At 45.1% G+C, this 18,294-nt stretch overlaps 1 protein-coding gene and 1 long non-coding RNA gene across 2 annotated transcripts in view; one reads left to right on the top strand and one right to left on the bottom strand.

The window, feature by feature from the left end:
• The window catches only part of LOC309517150 (regenerating islet-derived protein 4-like), a 57,663-nt gene extending 53,158 nt beyond the window's left edge, over nucleotides 1–4,505 (bottom strand). Inside the window, exon 1 of the mRNA XM_082196236.1 lies at nucleotides 4,118–4,505. The gene's annotated coding sequence lies outside the window, so the exon portion shown is untranslated. The remainder of the gene's footprint in view (nucleotides 1–4,117) is intronic.
• Nucleotides 3,813–9,045, top strand: LOC309517172. The gene is made up of 3 exons (XR_014213164.1): nucleotides 3,813–3,894; nucleotides 4,797–4,911; nucleotides 8,971–9,045. It is a non-coding gene; the product is annotated as an uncharacterized lncRNA (long non-coding RNA).
• The last annotated feature ends 9,249 nt before the right edge of the window (nucleotides 9,046–18,294 follow it).

Genomic DNA, 18,294 nt, shown 5'->3' with positions numbered 1-18,294 from the left:
AGTAGCTGGCTGACACGTTGTCATTAGACAGCAGTCCAGATCCACCACCTCCCAGAACCAGTCAGGCCTTAAAAGTGGGAGAACAAAGAGCTCGAAGGACAGAGGACACTTAGTGGCACCTGTAGAGAAGAAGATGATGATGATGAATGAGAAAGTGGGAGCGAAGGAGGTGGAGATTCATTCAGGACAACGCCATTATCTAAGAGGCTCTCTCTGTAAAGTTTGAAATAAAAAAGGACTGTAAGAAACTTTTCCTTGCTTTTATACTTTTCTGGGCAACTAGCTGGGAGCCACTGACAGCAGCCTGACATAGAGGCACCTCCACTCCTTCTTAACTTTCTTAAGGCAGCCCACCAACCTGAGGGTTATTACAGTGGTACCTCAGGTGTCATACACTTCAAGTTACATACGCTTCAGGTTACAGACGCCGCTAACCCAGAAATCGTGCTTCAGGATGAGAACAGAAATTGTGCTCTGGCGGTGCAGCGGCAGTAGGAGACCCCATTAGCTAAAGTGGTGCTTCAGGTTAAGAACGGTTTCAGGTTAAGAACAGACCTCCGGAACGAATTAAGTACTTAACCCGAGGTACCACTGTATTGTTCTTCCCATAAAACAAAAGAGGGACAAGAGCAACAGATTAACAACTAAAAGGCTTTCCATAAATGTTAATACTGCTTTAGTCTAGATCATCAGAGCCAACTGCTAGGAGCTGAGGCCCCTTCACTCCCCATAAAATATTTGAAGGGGCCAGCCCTCCCCCAGTTGATGAGCACTGCCATTCAACTGGTGTCTGTGTGCTGCATCTTGTGATCAATTATGGGAGCGGGGCTTACTTGCCTCAATATTTTATTCAAGTTAGCATCCCTGGTCTAGAAACAGTGGAGGCAGGTATGCTAGGACGAATGGGGCACAGCCCCACAAAGCTCCACCTGCCCTCAGAAAGTCCCAGTGTTGTGTGTTCTTTCTTACATCTGTCCCTTCCTTCTACCTGTTGTCCCTGGAGGGGAAAGAGAACAAAACCAGAATTGCTTGGCTCTGCCTGTCATTGACTCTGCCGCCACTTACCATTGGTTTTACTGCCTTCTGCCCTACAAATCCTACCAGTCCCAATGGACACCAGCCTCCACTGGTCCAGAATCCAGGATCTGTGATTCCTCAACAATGGCAAACTTTTTAGGTTCTCCCTTCTTTCCCTAACCTTCTCGTTTTTCTCCATTCTTTTCCCTCTCTTCTCATTTTTTAGAAATTCACATGAAGGAGAATTGTGATGTTAAGAGTATAAAATACTGTTTTAATTCTTCCTGCCATCACCACATGGACGAAATGGCAACCAGTGGGGATAGGTTTTGACCTTCCATAAAAGGTCAACCAGAAGATGGAACATATTCAGCACTAGGTGCCTCTGCACACGAACCTTATTTGACTCCATGATACTTCAACAATCGCCAGCTTTAAGTTTTGGGTTCTCTCTTCTTTCTCTAATCTTCCCATTTATGATTTTAAGAACAGAAAATACCAATTTACTTCTTCCTGCTATCCCCACATTTACAATGCCAATAAGTAAGGATAGGTTTTTAATTTGCTGCACATTTCCTTCCACTGAAGGTCACCCAGAAGATGGGGGTTGTCACCTACCTTTGCCTACTTGGTTTCCTGGTCTCCTATTCTTTCCCAGCAGGTGAGTGCTTTAACAATTATCTGGGAATTCCCCAGAAATTTTAATTGGGGTTAAGCATTTATAAAAACAAATGCTTGTCAGATTTTCAGGTGATGATAACCCAGCTAAGGCTGTTGGAATAAATAACCAGGCAATGGAAGCAGGTCCATTAGGGTGAATAGGAAACTGCCCTACCAACCTCAATCTGCTCTGAACCACTCCTCATATTCATATTGACAACCAGTCAGGGAGTGGCTCTGCCTGTCATTGACTCTGGATCCACTTACTGTTTGCCTCCCTGCTTTCTGTCCCAATTTCATATTGGTGCCATGGGGTACCAGTCACCAATGGAAGCAGGAATGTTTAAATTAGGTCTGCATTCATTAATCTTAAAATTATCTGGGCACATTTGTAGGTGAAGTAGGATTCCACATTGAAAATTGCATTCTAACATCTTTTGTCCCCCCTCCCCCATATTTTTCTTCTTTTACTCCTCTCTCCATACAGTAAAGGCCAGATCCTGTCCCAGGAATTGGATGAAATCCCAGGGCAGCTGCTATGCATATTTTGACTCTCACAAAACTTGGTCTGAAGCTGAGGTAAGAAGCTGTTTCTCACCAACCAAGCTGTCACATCAGGTGCTGTGATGGGTTTCAGATGACATTTTTGTGAGGAGGGCTATCAGTGTGAACTCTTGGGAGACAATACCTGGCCAGCATCTTGGTATAATCAAAAGAGAGTTGCTCACCCATTGTGTTCAATTAACCTGTTTCCACAGGAGCCAAGAAAGCTTAATTAACAGTCAGGAGGGATGGCCTGGCAAGAAGGTACCACCTCACAAGTGAAAAGATACAAGCTATCTCTGCCCCTTTGTCCCTCCAGCTTGCATGTGAGCAGGAGGGACCTCAGGGCTCACTCAGCTGGGGGGGGGGAGTGGAGCCTTCCCACCCCCAAGCCAAGAACTGCAAACAAGCTGTGTCATCCTCAGCTCTGCAGGGTGTTGGGATGAAAGTGCCTCATCTCTTGCAATGAGAGCTGTGGCCGTTTCACGCCATGCCTTGAGGGCTGGGGCCAGTACAGATTGTTCTTTCAACACCATGGTGTATCGCCAGATTGTGATGTTTGGCTGGTGACACATCATGGTGTTGAAAACCTGACACCACCCAGCTATATACAGTTAAGAAGAACTATTTCAAACATTAAGATAATAGTTAAATTCAAGGATAAGCTACAAAACCAGATTAAAACACAGGTCAGCATTCCACATGCCTGCATAAAGGTAAAGGGACCCCTGACCATTAGGTCCAGTCGTGACCGACTCTGGGGTTACGCGCTCATCTCGCTCTATAGGCCGAGGGAGCCGGCGTTTGTCTGCAGACAGCCTCTGGGTCATGTGGCCAGCATGACTAAGCGCTTCTGGTGAACCAGAGCAGCGCACAGAAACGCCGTTTACCTTCCCGCCGGAGCGGTCCTTATTTATCTACTTGCACTTTGACGGGCTTTCGAACTGCTAGGAGGCAGGAGCAGGGACCAAGCAACAGGAGCTCACCCCGTTGCGGGGATTCGAACCGCTGACCTTCTGATCGGCAAGTCCTAGGCTCTGTGGTTTAACCCACAGCGCCACCCGCTTCTGAAAAGAGTGCAGCCAAATCATGACTATGAGCATTCTTCCTGCATTCATCCTAGTTTTTGTGTGTGAGCTTCAAGGTGGTTTTCTTGCACCAAGATTGAGTGCTTGAAGCACCTTTAATTGCACTCGTGTGCAGCAGGTCCAGCAGGTTTCTTTAGTTTCCCAGCAGGTCCAGAGGATGGAGAAAGGGGCCTGGCTTCACTCACACTATTTTCTTCACCCCTTTTTCTCTCTTCCTTCCTCAGCTGCTTTAGTTCCCATTTGAAAAACTTCCAACTCTCCACCACTGGTGTTTTATGATTTTTAAATAATTGTTATTACTTATTTGACAAGTTCTGAACCACTCTGGGAAAGCTTTGTGGGAAAGAGTCTGTGTGTGTCTCTGTGTGTGTGTGTGTGTGTGTGTGTGTGTGTGTGTGTGTTAGCAATAGTGGTGGAGCTTATTTACTTGCTTGGCTATTCTCAGAATGAGTGCATGAGCTTTGGCTGTGGGACCCATCTTGCCTCCATCCTCAATGAGAAATAGTCAAATGCGGTGGCCAATTACATCTCTGCATACCAGAAAAAGGAAAGTCGGATTTGGATTGGGCTGCATGATCCCACTGAGGTGAGTTGCCTTTACTTTCTCAATTTCAGGCCATTGTCACTGAGTAATGGCTTCTTAGCATCACCATTCCATCCTTACCCGAATCGTCTCCCCAGATTACTCCAATATGTGACTTTTCCACAATTTTCTAATAGAATCCTCCTCTAATATTGCTGTGGAAGTGGGGAGATGATTAACATATTCAATCCTCCTGGCAAACTGGGAATAATATCCCCTCACTCACCCAAGTTTAGGATGTTCCACCATTCTCCAGCAGAGTTGCTTGTTCTTTGAGGAAAATAAGTGGCTCACATAAATGTAAACTAAGCTTGAATAATAAAGAAAACTGTAACAAAAATACAAAATAAGAGAAACTAAATACAACAACATGAGGCAAGTCTGAGGCAACAAGCGAGAAGAAGCAGTTGGTCCCTCTTAACTGATATTCTTAACGGAACACAGATACTGAAGGGAGGGGCTGATTCCGGAGCAAAACACACAAGCCCCACCCACCAGATACCAAGCACTCTACTATTCAAATTAGGTCCCAGTGTTTTTCTTACAAATACAGTCATACCTTGGTTCTCAAATGCCTTGTGACTCGAATGTTTTGGCTTCCGAACGCCGGAAACCTAGAAGTGAGTTTTTCGGTTTGTAAACGTTCTTTGGAACCCAAAGGTCTGACGTAGCTTCTGATTGAGTGCAGGAAGCTCCTGCAGCCTATGGGAAGTCACGCCTTGGTTTTGCATTGTTTTTGGAAGTCGAACGGACTTCCAGAAAGGATTCCGCAAGAGAACCAAGGTACGACTGTAACTCCATCATAACTGGCAATTGCTTCATAACTGGTCAACTCTCCATGTGACCTTTGCATTGGCCTCCTCGTATCAAATGAATGTATGATCTCTTCCATCATATTGCTGCAGAAAGGGCATTGGAAGTGGTCGGACGATGAGATCTACGATTACAAAGGCTGGGATTTTAATCGCCCAGACAACTTCAACAATGAAGAATATTGTGTGCATCTGGCAAAGGGGACAGGTAAGCAAGCAATTTGTAGGGACTGACTAAAAAAATGCCTATCACTCCATCAGTTTCAAGTATTTCAAAGGGTAGTATCTGATTTTAAAAATCAGAAAAATCAAACTCAAAATACTCTGGTTAGTCATTGCTACTGATGGTCCATTCATTTGAAAAGGTTTACTCTGGGTATTAGTTGATTGGATACACTCTCAGCCTGGTGCTTCTCTGTACTAAGGTTCACAAGTCAATTATCTCTGGAGATCTGACCAGAAGTGGTCCTACGTATTGATCCTTTAGGGAAACTTCCAATCATACCATGAAGCAGAATCTTTTTCTGCAGTCAGCCTTCATTCTTCGGTTGCATGTGATCACATATTTTGTTCAGAAAACAGTGGTTGCCAAAGTAAGATCTGGGTTATGCCATCTTATACTCTATCATGTTTCTTAACAAAATGATTAGGCTCAAACAGCATTTAATAATACTAAGAATAATATTCATTCATTCATTCATTCATTCATTCTCTGAGTGTCTCCCGAAAGAATATTAATAGCATGATAAAACATTTAAGACTTTGAAGCCAGGTGATTAGTGAGTGACCTTCATATGTTTGGTTAGTTCTGGGTCACAGCCCTGTTGTGAGTCCTGAAAAGGCCAGACTCACTGGAACAAACTGTGGAAAATGTTTTTAAATGCTTTAAAATAGGTTTTTAATCTGTGGCATTTTAAATTTTGGTTTTTTGTTTTGTTTTTCTCTGTTGGGGGTGGGATAAACATTTAGTTGGGCCTGGGGATTAGTTTAATTTTAGTATAATTGTAATTTGGTTGTTGTTGTTAGATTCTACTGTTTTATTGGTTCATTGTATAGTTTGTATTCTGTTCTGAAGGAGAGAAGGTCAGGGCTGCCTGGGAGTGGGCCCCAGCCAATAGAATGACTGAGGCAGGTTCCACAGGTGGGGTTGCACTGGGACACCCAATCTCAGTGATCATGGGTAGGAGGAGGAGTTACGCTAAGACCAGACCATGTCATTACCGAGGAGGCAGGTTTAGTCATTGTTTGAAGACTATCCCTGCCTCTGGGTCTGGTCTTGACCGGAAGGTTACTGGAATAAACAAGGGAGACCCACATGACCTGAAGGTGCTGCTGTGCAATGCCAGGTCAATGATTCATAAGACCACTGCCATCCATGACTTGATTGGGATGGAGGACTTGACCTGGCATGTGTAACAGAGACTTGGTTGGATGAGGCAAAAGGCCTGTCCTTGTCGCTGCTTGTCCACCAGGTTTCTCTTACACACAGCAACCCAGGTCATATGGGCAGGGAGGCGAGGTTGCAGTGAGTTTTGGGAACTCATTAGCTTGCACCAGGTGTCCTATTGGGAAGATCCAGGTTTCTGAGCATGTGTTCTGGAAGTTGGACAACAGGATTCCTTTTGGTGTATCGACTTCCCCACTGTACCAAGGATTCCCTGGCTGAGCTGCTTCAGGTCATGGCAGATGGTCTCCTGGAGACACCTAGTTTGGTTGTCCTAGGGGATTTTAACATCCATGCTGACACAACCTTATAATGGGCTGCTTGGGACTTCGTGGAAAGCATGGTCTCCATGAGGCTGTCCCTGAATGAATTTGGCCCAACTCATAGTCGCAGACATGTCTTAGACCTGGAGTTCACCTTTATGGATGTGGGTGATATGACACTAAGAAAAAGCAAAAAGAAAGCAAAAAGAAAGAAGTGCCATGGTCAGATCACTTCCTGGTGTTGTGACCCTTCCCCTCTGCAGGGAGGTGGGACCGATTTGGATCCGCCTCCACACCACTTAATGGATTCAAATGGTTTGCAGAGAGTGGTGTTGTTGTCTTCCACTGCCTCCCACTCCTGTCTTCCACTGCCTCCCATAGTTTGGTCAAATTCATGCTGGTAGCTCCAAGAACACTGTCCAACCATCTCGTCCTCTGTCATCCCCTTCTCCTTGTGCCCTCCATCTTTCCCAACATCAGGGTCTTTTCCAGGGAGTCTTCTCTTCTCATGAGGTGGCCAAAGTAGGGGATGTTTTATCCCGTGTTGATGGCCTTTCAGCTGATTCCCCGGTGGCCCACTGGAATGCAGAGTTAACCAGAGCTATCGACTGTCTGGCTCCGAAGCGCTCTCCCCAACTGCATGGAGCCTGGCAGCCTCATGGTTTTATCCAGAGCTGAGGGTGATGAAACAATCACTGAGGTGGCAATAGCGCTAGTGGTGGAAATCGGACCAGAAACGGGTTAGAGCTCAATGTCGAGCCTACCAAGTGGCAATAGCGATGGTGAAGAGGTCCTTCTTCACTGCCTCTATTGCATCTGCAGAAAACAGCAGCAGGAGACTCTTTCAGGTGGTTCACAATCTTAACAGAACCACCTTCACCATTGGGGCCTGGTAAGGACGCCAAGATCTCCTGCAATGATTTTGCAACTTTTTTGCAGGCAAAGCCGCTCAGATTCGGAAAGAGGTAGACACCATCATGGGAGCAGGGCTGGGGCAGGAGAGTGCTAGAGTACTGTCTATTCCAGTTGCATGGGATCAGTTCCAATCTGTTACCTCTGAGGATGTGGACAGGCTGCTTGGATGAGTGAAACTGACCACCTGTCTCCTCGATCCTTGCCCATCTTGGCTCATAAAAGTGAGCCGGGAAGGGCAGGGTGATGGGCTCCGGGGGATAGTGAATGCTTTCCTCTGTGAGCAAGCTTTCCCGGAACCGCTGAAAGAGGCAGTTATTAAATCGCGTCTTTAAAAAACATCTTTGGACATGGCCAATATGGACAACTATCACCCAGTCTCAAATCTTCCATTCTTGGGCAAAGTGACTGAGCAGGTGGTTGCTGAACAACTCCAAGCACGCCTGGAGGATGTGGACCATTTGGATCCCTTCCAATTGGGATTCAGGCCTCATCATGGGACTGAAACTGCCTTGGTCACGCTGGTCAATGATCTCTGGTGGGCTAGGGACAAAGGTGAAAGCTGTTTCCTAGTTCTGCTGGATCTCTCAGCGGCCTTTGATACCATCAACCATGACATCCTTCTGGACTGTCTAGAGGCACTAGGAGCTGGGGGCACTGTTATATAGTGGTTCTGCTCCTTCCTCCTGGGCCATGTTCAGAAAGTGATGGTGGGGGTGAGTGCTCAGACCCCTGGGCTCTCACTTGTTGGGTGCCTCAGGGTTCCGTCCTCTCCCCCATGCTTTTCAACATCTACATGCAGCCGCTGGTAGAGATCATCAGCGGGTTTGGGCTTGGTGTTCATCAGTATGCAGATGATACCCAGCTCTACCTCTCTTTCAAATCAGAACCAGTGAAGGCGGTGAAGGTCCTTTTTGAGGGTCTGGTCAGTTGGAGGATGGATGGCAGCTAACAGATTGAGGCTGAATCCTGACAAGACAGAAGTACTGTTTTGGGGGGACAAGGGGATGGCAGGTGTGGAGGACTCTCTGGTTCTGAATGGGGTAACTGTGCACCTGAAGGACCAGATGTGCAGCCTGGGACTCATTTTAGACTCACAGCTGTCCGTGGAGGCACAGGTCAATTCTGTGTTCAGGGCAGCTGCCTACCAGCTCCATCTGGTATGCAGGCTGAGACCCTACCTGCCTGCAGACTGTCTTGCCAGAGTAGTGCATGCTCTAGTTATCTCTCGCTTGGACTGCTGCAATGCGCTCTGTGTGGGGCTACCTTTGAAGGTGAGCCAGAAACTACAACTTATGCAGAATGCGGCAGCTAGACTGGTGACTGGGAGTAGCTGCAGAGATCATATAGCACTGGTCCTGAAATACCTACATTGGCTCCCACTACGTTTCTGAGCACAATTCAAAGTGTTGGTGCTGATCTTGAAAGCCCTCAATGGACTCAGCCCAGTATACCTGAAGGAGTGTCTCCACCCCCATTGTTCAACCTGGGTACAGAGGTCCAGCTCTGAGGGCCTTCTGGTGGTTCCCTCACTATTATTAAAGTCTGAATCCATTTTATTCCCCCTACACATTGGGGAAAGGAATAATAGGCAATAAGAAGTAACTTTCCTTTTTTCTTGAATTATAATTTTTGTTTTGAATTTCAGGTTTTAAGAAGTGGAATGATGTAAACTGCAACAAGACATACGCCTTCATCTGCAAGCAATAACTCTAAAGGAGACTTCCCTTCTCCACTGTGTTGGCTGGGAAGCTGCCTTTACATTATTTCTACTCTTTCTCATCACTTTCAAAATAGCCATTGCTATAGAGATGCCTCTTCAATTTCCCCCTTCCCTTTGAAATTTTCTTGGACCTGCAGCAGAGCATCATCTTAATAAATTCTCTTCCATGCATATTTTCCTTATTGCATTGCTGTTCTGCTTTGTCCATCCATACTTACAAGCACGGCCACCCCACCTATGAGGCAAGGTGAAGTTCTTGCCTCAGACGGCAAGCAGGGATGGGTGGCAGATTGGCCTCCTGCTCTTGTTGACTGTCTCCTCCGTCTCCACTAGCCTGCCCTGCTTGCATCCACATTCCCTCCTATAATGCAAGGACATCATAGATGATAGGAGAGACCTGCCCCTGTTACATGGGTGCATTATGTATGTGCCCTGAGGGAATGGCAAAGAGAATGATGATGAGGGCATTGGCACTGGAAGGCCTTTTCTGGGTGAGTGCCAGCTGCCCACAAGTGGGGACCTGGGGGTGAGTGACAGGGGTGTCATGTGAGCTGGAATCGCATGGGGTGGCAGGACCTGAGGTCACAGGAGGAGAGAAGGTTATCCTGGCTCTGCCTTTACCTCTTCCACAAACCCAAGTGCTCAATCCCTTCCTGAAGCCATTTACTAGGTACTGGAGTCAGGAACATTGGCATGTTGCTGTTAGTTAGGATAAGCCTGACTTTCAGCATAGCTGACAAGAAAGGCTGTAGAGGATTGGTTCCTCCTTTGCAAGGTGTGTAGTTCTTGGGCAGGCAGGTGAAGCAGGAAAGAACAGCATCCCCTACCATGTAAAGGAGCCCCATTGTCTTTTAGACTTCTTAACTATGATTCTTGGGGGTGCAATTTTCTCATTTGCTTCAGTTGCCAGGATGCCTTGGGCTGGCCTGCCTTAGGGACACTTGTTCTACCATCACCACTGCTCACAACAAAGAGAGCATTCATACCTCAAAGTAGCTACAAATTCCCATCCTAAAGCACACTCCTTTTCTCAGAGCTCCTCAGCACGGTTTATACTATAACCAGAATTGTGGAAGCCATAAAGTGAGGACAGGGAAAATTACAGGAGGTCCCCACAGCATGTGACTGTTGAGATACCTCCGGGGAGATGGGGGCAATTGGCAGGCCCCCAGCTGGCTCTAGCCCACCGGCCGGCAGCCGGGCAAACTCCAGTTCTTGGAACAGCATCAAAACTGTGACTCAAGCCTCAGAGACCTTTAGAGACTGAGCACGCAAGCTTGTACGTTACATTCAAGCATTTGCATGCTTCTGGAAATCTAGTGGAATAAACCACAAGTTTAACATTTATTTTTGTGCTATTTCCTTCGATGGGAAAAAAGATATGTTTGCAACCCTGGAATCCACTTGCAAATCTGGAAGTCTGTTTAGGGCTATGCACCACCTGAGGCCATGCAAGTTGCTCCACAAGTGCCTTTCACAAAAGAAAGATGTTTGCAGAGCATCACACACAGAGACAGACACACACAGACAGACACACCAGATCGACTTTCAACAGTTTGCTCAATGGGCATAGATGAAGCTCCACTAGAAGACTTTCTTTTAGAAAAACTGCTCGCAGAGCACTACTGATGTGAATAAAATTGAGCTGGACATGGCAGATTACAGATGCATGAGCACATGAGAAAACAGGATAAAAGCACTGGCTTTTTGATCAGTAAAACTAATGAATTAAACTCCTTGTGTTCGGGCTGCCCAAATAGATTCCCAGTCTAATAGCACAGAGGGTTGTTAGACTGATTTTTGGGCTGCTATGCAAAGGTCTTCAACCTCAAATGGATCTGTCTCTGAGGTTCTTACACATAGTCTCATACCATGTGACAAGCAGACTGATGCTGTGCATTGTATATCTTTTGAATTATGAGCCCCTCTTCCGGCTACACAAATTAAAGATGCTCATCTCTGGCCTTGTCTCGGTGTCTCTGTCTCTAGGCAAAAGGACAAAACAGTGCATGCTGGCAATCTTGTAGGGCCATTTCACCCATTACACAGTAGCAAACCCAGCAAAGGGAAAGCCCTAGGTTGTCCCTCAATGGGGTATTTTTCTCTATAATATGTATATCCTGAACGCAACCCAAGATCAGAGGGGAAATCAGAGAGACCAAGTCTACTATGTCTACCTGTCAGGTTTCAGGGAATCCGATCCCCCCTCCCTCATGGCTGGCTGCCAGAAATGGGAAAACAAGGTGTTCTTACCAAGAAAATTTATTCAATATTCACAGAGACATAGGATGTCGCCCCTCAGATAATGGTGTTGCTCCAAATAAGTCCCACCCCTCCGTCTCTCCTATTATACATCATTCCTACATCGGCTAATCTGTGTGTTCTGCCTCTGAGCTTTCTGTTCTCCTACTCTCAGTGCCCCCGGGACCTGAGATGGGAGTTCAGGAATGCTTCCTAAAGACACTGAGTCTGTCAGCTGTCTCTCCCCTAGTTCTTTTTCCTCCTCCTGCTTGTCATCCAGTATCTCCCAGCTTCTCCCCTCTGCAGCCTCCAAATTATTACCTTCTGCAAACCACTCTTCTAAATCTATGCTGTCTCCTCTTGGAAGGGCAGAAGAAGGGGGGAGCGGTCTCCACCATTCCTCCTGGACTGAGGAGGACCTCCTCTCCTAGGACCTCCCTGACTCCAACAAGACTGTGTCCAGAGGTGATCATCTGTGCTCTCCCCCTTTACATTTTCTATCACTTAATCATTGTCATGAGGGCAACCTGGGATCAAAGGGGCGATGCACATACACCAAGGCCAGATGGTACACCAGTCTTCAGAATTTTTTTATTAATTCAATCTATCTAGGAGCTCTCAAACATTTATCACATTCACACATGCTCTGTAGGGATATATATTTACCAAAGACTGCTGCTCTGTCTGATTAGATGGCTGTCAATGGACAGGACCTCCAGGTGTTGCTACAAAGGTCTTCGACCCAAAACGGGTCTGTCTCCAGAGTTCTTATACTCTCTGCTCAATCTCTTATTATGTGTCAGGTGGATGAATATGTTGATTGCAGAGCTTTTGGATTATGTGCCCCTTTTCTGGCAGTGTGATCCATCTCTATCCTTGTCCCCGTGTCTCTAGCAAAAAGGACACAATGGTCCTGCAATGTGACATTTCTTCTTCCAAGGTATATTGTTCCTTAAAAGAAAGTCCTGGTGATCTGCAATAGCCATCGGTCACCAGGACTTGCTGTTCCTCTTTGGCAACCTTGCAGGTATTGACTTTTCATTCCAAACATCCATCTATCCTTCTCTCATTCATACAAGCTGCAATGAATTACATTAAAATAATTCATGTGATGAGTGTAGTGGAGACTTGTTATTTTGAAAATAATACCTGGTATGGTGTGCGACAATCCCCTTTTTGATCCTGAAATGTTCTTCCAGGTGAAAACCAAGGCCAAGGCATCATTTCTGAAAAATAAAGTATTGATTGAATCTACTCAGGAGCTCTCAATCATACCACATGTTCACACATGTTCTGCGGGGATATAGTACCCAAGGAGAGTTGTTATGTGTATGACTGCATTCCCAAGGCAATTTATTCCATTTTCCTGACCATATGCTAACTGTTAACTTGCATGTTACATTCAAGCATTTGCAAGCTTCTGGAAACCTAGTGGAATAAACCACAAGTTTAGCATTTATTTTTGCGCTATTTCCTTCCAGGGGGAAAATATATGTTTGCAAGCCTGGAATCCACTTGCAAGTCTGGAAGTTTGTATAGGACTATGCACCACCTGAGACCATGCAAGTTGCTCCACAAGTGCCTTTCCCAAAAGAAAGATGTTTGCAGAGCATCACACACAAACACACACACCAGTTTGGTCAATGAGCATAGATGAAGCTCCACTATACCCTTTCTTTTAGAAAAACTGCTTACAGAGCACTACTGGTGTGAATAAAATTTAGCTGGACATATCAGTATACAGTGTGGTGTAGTGGTTAAGAGCGGTAGTCTTGTAATCTGGGGAACTGGGTTCATGTCCCCACTCCTCCACATGCAGCTGCTGGGTGACCTTGAGCTAGTCACACTTCTCTGAAGTCTCTCAGCCCCACTCACCTCACAGAGTGTTTGTTGTGGGGGAGGAAGGGAAAGGAGATTGTTAGCCGCTTTGAGACTCCTTCGGGTAGTGATAAAGCGGATCTCAAATCCAAACTCCTCTTCTTCTTCTACAGATGCATGAGCACATGTAGCACTGGCTTTTTGATCAGTAAAACTAATGAAATAAACCCCTTGTGTTCAGGCTGCCCAAGTAGATTCCCAGTCTAATAGCACAAAGGGTTGTTAGACTGATCTTTGGGCTGCTTGTGCAAAGGTCTTCAACCTCAAATGGATCTGTCCCTGAGGTTCTTACACTTAGTCTCGTACCATGTGACAAGCAGACTGATACAGTGTATTGTATATCTTTTGAATACACAAATGGCTACACAAATTAAAGATAATCATCTCTGGCCTTGTCTCGGTGTCTCTGTCTCTAGGCAAAAGGACACCATGTGGTCCTGCAACATGGCATTTCTCCTTCCAAGGAATATTGTTTCTTAAAACAAAGTCCTGGTTCTTTGAGATGGCCATCAGTCACTCGGACTTGCTTCTTCTCTTTGGCAACTTTGCGGAGCTTGACCTTTCAAATATCACCTCATTCTCTTGCCATTTATACTCAGTTTATACCTGAGTATGTTAAAATTAGTATCCTTATCGAGACAACAAGCATATATCCACCAAATCCTCAGACTCGTTTTGCAAAATAGCATCTGACTTATTATGGTGTGTGACATGTATGCACAGTTACCTGGGGGAAAGTCATAGGTAGGGATGGAGTGGCTATACTCCTGATTTTTGTTGTTCTGGGTATGATATGTGATGCTACCTCTTCATTTCTATTTATCAGGACAGCTAGATGGAACTTCCGCCTTAAGGGTCAGTAGACTTCTGATTACAAGTGAGATCCTCCTCCCCAGTGCTATTTTTCTTGAAAAAGAGGTGCTGGAACTCACCACAAAGACCTCCCTTGCTCTCTTATAATGGCAATGGCACCCATCTGAGAGGTGCCGGAACTGAGTTCTGGCGAGTTCTGGCTGGAAGAAAGCCCTGCTCTTGCCCACTCCACAAAGACACACACAGAATTCAAATCTCCATTTTTAGAGACAGTATATATCTCATTGCCAAAAAAGAAGAGGAAAAATTTGGACTCTCTTCTGGTCAGAGTTCAGTGGTTGCTCAGAGGCACCAGTTGCCTGCCAATGCCTTTTCTGTTATGTCATGCCCCTCATGGCAGCCATTTTGTGTTTGTACTGTTTTATTGTTGTTAGCCGCCCTGAGCCCGGCTTCGGCTGGGGAGGGCGGAATATAAATAAAAATTATTATTATTATTATTATTATTATTATTATTATTATTATTATTACTATTATTATTATACCTTTCCAGTGCTATTTCTCTAGAAAAAGAGGTGCCGAAACTCCCCATGAATGCCTCCATTGTTCTCCTATAATGGGGAAGGGCACCCACCTAAGAAAAAAGCCATGCCTTTATCAGCCATTTTGTGTTACATCACATGCAGCTCAGGAGCCATTTTGTGACTGGCACCCATGGCCCTATCTCATAATTACAGATATGTCCAGTAAGCCAAAAATGTTGGTGGCCCCAACTTAGTCTATTAAAGGCACCAGCAGTTCCCGGGATTCTTTATAGGAAGCCATGACTACTAAAGTTGTATAAGAGTGCTTTAAATGTGTGGTGCGGCTCTGACTTAAGTCTAGGCAGGCTAGAAATCTTCGTGTTTTGTTAGACCAAATGGAAAAAGAGCGAAGTCCCAACCAAAGAAGAACAGCAACTTAAACTGATGGAATATGCACAGCTTACAGATTTAACATATAGAAGAAGAGAAGAAGAAGAAGAAGAAGAAGAAGAAGAAGAAGAAGAAGAAGAAGAAGAAGAAGAAGAAGAAGAAAAGAATTTATTTATTTATACCCTGTCTAGGCTGAGCAACTTTCAACAGAGCATTAAAAACAGAATAAAACTTCAAACATACATACATTTAAAGAGGATTGGGAAATGTTTATTGAATATATGGGTGAAAATTGTGTACACTTAAAAACGCTGGTAGAATTAAGATAAATTCAACAGTGTAGATAAGTTTTGATTTCTGTACTAATGGAATACTGAATGGTTATCTTATGTAAAAATGGATTTATTGTAAGCAAACTGAACCAGGGAAAGAGAAGAAGGGAAGTCATTGATTTAAGGTTGCTTAAATGAATATTCCAAAGTGTGTGTGTGTGTGTGTGTGTGTGTGTGTGTGTGTGTGTGTGTGTGTGTGTGTGAAATCCCAGAACTGTCTAATTCAGGTATACAACTCCCCTACCTGCCCCGCCCTCACTGAAACTCACAACAATATTTTTCCTAATGAAAGGCTAAATGACACAGCAGAAGTCCTTGAATGATTTAGGACAAATGGCACTCCTTGTAAGAACATGGTGTTTGAACAGTATATTCCTTTTGGAACCATGCACAGCTACAGTACATTGAGATACCATTGAACAGTTTGTCTCTGAACTCAAACTCAAAGATAGTAATTGTGGAATTGGCTCTGCAGAGACATCTGAGGGGAATGATCAGATTCTCCATCAAGTTATGGAGGCAGTCCATACTACGAACATCACATTTAAAAAGGGTGAGATTCAGTCCAAACCTGAATCTGTGAAGTGCATGGGCCAGACAGTGACTGCAGCCATACAGCCAGAAGGGTAAGCTACTATGCAGGAAGTAATAAAACAAGATTTCCATCTTAAAGCAGGGGAAGCGCTCGTAAAGCATGGATGGCCACAGTATCTGAGAGATGTGTCCTTACTGCAAAAAACTTTTTAGCATGTAAATGACTCCTTACGTTGTCTAGACGTTAGGTAACTGTTCTCTGTGCTGGCCACATGACCCAGAAAGCTGTCTGTGGACAAACGCTCCCTCGGTCTGAAAAGCAAAGGTAAAGGAAAAGGACCCCTGGACAGTTATGTCCAGTCAAAGGCGACTATGGGGTTGCGGCGCTCATCTCGCTTTCTGGCCGAGGGAGCAGCATTTGTCTGCAGACAGGTCATGTGGCCAGCATGACTAAACTGCTTCTGGCACAACAGAACACTGTGACAAAACCAGAGCGCACGGAAACACTGTTTACCTTCCCGCTGTAATGGTACCTATTTATCTACTTGTACTGGTGTGCTTTTGAACTGCTACTTTGACAGAAGCTGGGGCAGAGCAACGGGAGCTCACTCTGTCATGGGGATTTGAACCGCCAACCTTCCGATCGGCAAGCCCAAGAGGCTCCGTGGTTTAGAACCACAGGCTCCCTCAGCCTGAAAGCAAGATGAGCGCCGCAACCCCATAGTCCGCTTTGACTGGACTTAACCGCCCAGGGATCCTTTACCTTACCTTTACCTAGAAGTAAACTTTTATTTGGGAGACAGAGTGTCTCAAAGACAGAGTATCCTCTTGCAACTTATGACTCATCAGGACATTCAGAAAACTAAAGTTAGAGCAAGAGGATTGATATGCAAGCTAGCATATCCAGTGATAACTAGAAGGTGGGTGGAAGTTGTTGCGCTTGTGCTAGGCTTGCTTTGAGTAATCAAAGGGAACCACATAAACCACAGGTGGTTCCTGAATTACCATGGAATATGTTGGGTGTAGATGAAGAAGAAGAAGAGAAGAGTTTGGATTTGATATCCCGCTTTATCACTACCCGAAGGAGTCTCAAAGCGGCTAACATTCTCCTTTCCCTTCCTCCCCCACAACAAACATCTGTGAGGTGAGTGGGGCTGAGAGACTTCAGAGAAGTGTGACTGGCCCAAGGTCACCCAGCAGCTGCATGTGCACTTGAACATGGCTCTCCCGCTTTTCTTCTTGTGGTTGATGTTTTTCAATATTGAGAAACATCGAGGCTGCCTTGGAAGATGGTGCCAGCAGTGGGCATAGCAACAAATAAAAATCTTATCTTTGTGTTGTAGGTTATTTTCTACACACTCGTTGTTGTTTAGTCGTTTAGTCATGTCCAACTCTTCGTGACCCCATGGACCAGAGCATGCCAGGCACTCCTGTCTTCCACTGCCTCCCGCAGTTTTGTCAGACTCATGTTTGTAGCTTCGAGAACACTGTCCAACCATCTTGTCCTCTGTCGTCCCCTTCTCCTTGTGCCCTCCATCTTTCCCGACATCAGGGTCTTTTCTAGGGACTCTTCTCTTCTCCTGAGGTGGCCAAAGTATTGAAGCCTCAGCTTCAGGATCTGTCCTTCCAGTGAGCACTCAGGGCTGATTTCCTTAAGAATGGATAGGTTTGATTTTCTGGCAGTCCATGGGACTCTCAAGAGTCTCCTCCAGCACCATAATTCAAAAGCATCAATTCTTCGGCGATCAGCCTTCTTTATGGTCCAGCTCTCACTTCCATACATCACTACTGGGAAAACCATAGCTTTAACTATACAGACCTTTGTTGGCAAGGTGATGTCTCTGCTTTTTAGGTCTCTCCATTTTATCCATAATATCTTCTACATTACAAGTGCTATTGCAATCCTGCTAATGTTTTTATCTGCTTACAGTGGTCTCTTAAGTAAATTAAAATTCCCCTCCATTCTTTATTGAAGTTTTGGTATTCTTAGTTCCTGAGCTTTCTGTTCAGTTTTCCATTCTTCTCTGGTAGGGACTTTGTCTTCTTTCCATCTCCAGGCTAGTAGCATCCGTGTGGCTGTTGTTGCATACATAAAAAGTCTTTCCTGCTCCTTTGAAATATCAGCACCTACAATTCCTAATAAAAAAGCTTCTGGTTGTTGTTGTTGTTTTAATAAAAGTTATTTTAAAAAGCCATAGGTGTTTTCCAATCTATGCACTGAGCATTGATCCCTCAGGAAAAGTAGCCGCAAACAGGCTTAAAATTGTTGCACACCACTCTACTCTCCAAGCAGTGTGAGGTTCCAGGAGTTAATAATAATAGGGGCAAGCTAGCAGAGATAAGAACTCTTTGTAACAGAAGTAGCGGACAGAGGCATATGTAAGCATATTTACAAGCATTTATTCAGCATCAGGACAAAGGAAAAAACATGTCTGTTTCCCTTTGTGTCCAAGCAAACAGCATAGGCAAAAGCTATATACAAGGGAAGTTCCCAGCAGACTGTGCTGGAAGTAAACTGACATGTGACATACAGCAACTCT

The sequence above is a fragment of the Podarcis vaucheri genome, assembly GCF_965113315.1.
Source record: "Podarcis vaucheri genome assembly, chromosome: 13".
NCBI lineage: Eukaryota > Metazoa > Chordata > Lepidosauria > Squamata > Lacertidae > Podarcis > Podarcis vaucheri.
Note: the sequence above shows the minus strand (reverse complement) of the source record. Positions and strands in the feature narration are given on the sequence as shown.